Source organism: Oncorhynchus nerka, linkage group LG27 (genome assembly GCF_034236695.1).
Source record: "Oncorhynchus nerka isolate Pitt River linkage group LG27, Oner_Uvic_2.0, whole genome shotgun sequence".
Taxonomy (NCBI): domain Eukaryota; kingdom Metazoa; phylum Chordata; class Actinopteri; order Salmoniformes; family Salmonidae; genus Oncorhynchus; species Oncorhynchus nerka.
The window spans coordinates 105221680-105225114 of NC_088422.1; positions in this window are offsets into that span (position 1 = coordinate 105221680).

A 3435-nucleotide genomic window follows, 5' to 3' on the forward strand; every position below is an offset into this window, starting at 1 on the left:
GGCAGGGGTCACCATATGAGCTGGTAGGATTATGGCTGTTCCTCCTCATGACAGATGAAACATTATGTTGACCTGCTGCCTGGCCCTGAACGTACAGACCCCCAGGGGCAGGGGTCACCATATGAGCTGGTAGGATTATGGCTGTTCCTCCTCATGACAGATGAAACATTATGTTGACCTGCTGCCTGGCCCTGAAATTACAGACCCCAGGGGCAGGGGTCACCATATGAGCTGGGCTAGGATTATGGCTGTTCCTCCTCATGACAGATGAAACATTATGTTGACCTGCTGCCTGGCCCTGAACATTACAGACCCCAGGGGCAGTGGGTCACCATATGAGCTGGTAGGATTATGGCTGTTCCTCCTCATGACAGATGAAACATTATGTTGACCTGCTGCCTGGCCTGAACATTACAGACCCCCAGGGCAGGGGTCACCATATGAGCTGGTAGGATTATGGCTGTTCCTCCTCATGACAGATGAAACATTATGTTGACCTGCTGCCTGGCCCTGAACATTACAGACCCCCAGGGCAGGGGTCACCATATGAGCTGGTAGTTATAGGCTGTTAGGCTTATGGCCAGTCTGCATGAATAGTTAATTCTGGTGCCCAGATGACTCCTCCTCAGTCCCTACTGACCAGCCTGAGTTATAGATGTGTTCTGGTGTCCAGATGACTCCTCCTCAGTCCCTACTGACCAGCCAGAGTTATAATCAAATATAGATGTGTTCTGGTTTCCAGATGACTCCTCCTCAGTCCCTGCTGACCAGCCTGAGTTATAGATGTGTTCTGGTGCCCAGATGACTCCTCCTCAGTCTCTACTGACCAGCCTTGAGATATAATCAAATATAGATGTGTTCTGGTGCCCAGATGACTCCTCCTCAGTCTCTACTGACCAGCCTTGAGATATAATCAAATATAGATGTGTTCTGGTGCCCAGATGACTCCTCCTCAGTCTCTACTGACCAGCCTTGAGATATAATCAAATATAGATGTGTTCTGGTGCCCAGATGACTCCTCCTCAGTCTCTACTGACCAGCCTTGAGATATAATCAAATATAGATGTGTTATGGTGCCCAGATGACTCCTCCTCAGTCTCTACTGACCAGCCAGAGTTATAATCAAATACCACCACGTCTACCTGTCTACTAAAGTCCTGTCTTCCTCTCAACCACCCACACAGTCCTGTCCAGTCCTGTCTTCCTCTCAGTCCTGTCCAGTCCTGTCTTCCTCTCTGCCACCCACACAGTCCTGTCTAGTCCTGTCTTCCTCTCAGCCACCCACACAGTCCTGTCCAGTCCTGTCTTCCCTCTCAGCCACCCACACAGTCCTGTCAGTCCAGTCCTGTCTTCAGCCACCCACAGTCCTGTCCAGTCCTGTCTTCTCTCAGCCACCCACACAGTCCTGTCTAGTCCTGTCCAGTCCTGTCTTCATCTCAGCCACCCACACAGTCCTGTCTAGTCCCGTCTTCCTCTCAGCCACCCACACAGTCCTGTCTAGTCCCGTCTTCCTCTCAGCCACCCACACAGTCCTGTCCAGTCCCCGTCTTCCTCTCAGCCACCCACACAGTCCTGTCTAGTCCCGTCTTCCTCTCAGCCACCCACACAGTCCTGTCTAGTCCCGTCTTCCTCCAGCCACCCACACAGTCCTGTCTAGTCCCGTCTTCCTCAGCCACCCACACAGTCCTGTCCAGTCCTGTCTTCCTCTCAACCACCCACACAGTCCTGTCTAGTCCTGTCTTCCTCCAGCCACCCACACAGTCCTGTCTGTCCTGTCTTCCTCTCAGTCCTGTCAGTCCTGTCTTCCTCTCAGCCACCCACACAGTCCTGTCTAGTCCTGTCCAGTCCTGTCTTCCTCTCAGCCACCCACACACAGTCCTGTCTAGTCCTGTCTTCCTCTCAGTCTTCAGTCCTGTCTTCCTCTCAGCCACCCACACAGTCCTGTCTAGTCCTGTCAGTCCTGTCTTCCTCTCAGCCACCCACACAGCCCTGTCTAGTCCTGTCTTCCTCTCAGCCACCCACACAGTCCTGTCTAGTCCCCTGTCTTCCTCTCAGCCACACACAGTCCTGTCTAGTCCTGTCCAGTCCTGTCTTCCTCTCAGCCACCCACACAGTCCTGTCTAGTCCTGTCCAGTCCTGTCTTCCTCTCAGCCACCCACACAGTCCTGTCTAGTCCCGTCTTCCTCTCAGCCACCCACACAGTCCTGTCTAGTCCTGTCTTCCTCTCAGCCACCCACACAGTCCTGTCCAGTCCTGTCTTCCTCTCAGCCACCACACAGTCCTGTCTAGTCCTGTCTTCCTCTCTGCCACCCACACAGTCCTGTCTTCCTCTCTGCCACCCACACAGTCCTGTCTAGTCCTGTCCAGTCCTGTCTTCCTCTCAGCCACCCACACAGTCCTGTCTAGTCCTGTCTTCCTCTCTGCCACCCACACAGTCCTGTCTTCCTCTCTGCCCACCCACACAGTCCTGTCTTCCTCTCTGCCACCCACAGTCCTGTCCAGTCCTGTCTTCCTCTCAGCCACCCACACAGTCCCTGTCCAGTCCTGTCTTCCTCCCAGCCACCCACACAGTCCTGTCTAGTCCTGTCTTCCTCTCAGTCTGTCCAGTCCTGTCTTCCTCTCAGCCACCCACACAGTCCTGTCTAGTCCTGTCAGTCCTGTCTTCCTCTCAGCCACCCACACAGTCCTGTCTAGTCCTGTCTTCCTCTCAGTCCTGTCCAGTCCTGTCTTCCTCTCAGCCCACCCACACAGTCCTGTCTAGTCCTGTCCAGTCCTGTCTTCCTCTCAGCCACCCACACAGCCCTGTCTAGTCCTGTCTTCCTCTCAGCCACCCACACAGTCCTGTCTAGTCCTGTCTTCCTCTCAGCCACCCACACAGTCCTGTCTAGTCCTGTCCAGTCCTCTTCCTCTCAGCCACCCACACAGTCCTGTCTAGTCCTGTCCAGTCCTGTCTTCCTCTCAGCCACCCACACAGTCCTGTCTAGTCCCGTCTTCCTCTCAGCCACCCACACAGTCCTGTCTAGTCCTGTCTTCCTCTCAGCCACCCACACAGTCCTGTCCAGTCCTGTCTTCCTCTCAGCCACCCACACAGTCCTGTCTAGTCCTGTCTTCCTCTCTGCCACCCACACAGTCCTGTCTTCCTCTCTTCCACCCACAGTCCTGTCTTCCTCTGCCACCCACACAGTCCTGTCTAGTCCTGTCCAGTCCTGTCTTCCTCTCAGCCACCCACACAGTCCTGTCTAGTCCTGTCTTCCTCTCTGCCACCCACACAGTCCTGTCTTCCTCTCTGCCACCCACACAGTCCTGTCTTCCTCTCTGCCACCCACACAGTCCTGTCCAGTCCTGTCTTCCTCTCAGCCACCCACACAGTCCTGTCCAGTCCTGTCTTCCTCTCAGCCACCCACACAGTCCTGTCTAGTCCTGTCTTCCTCTCTG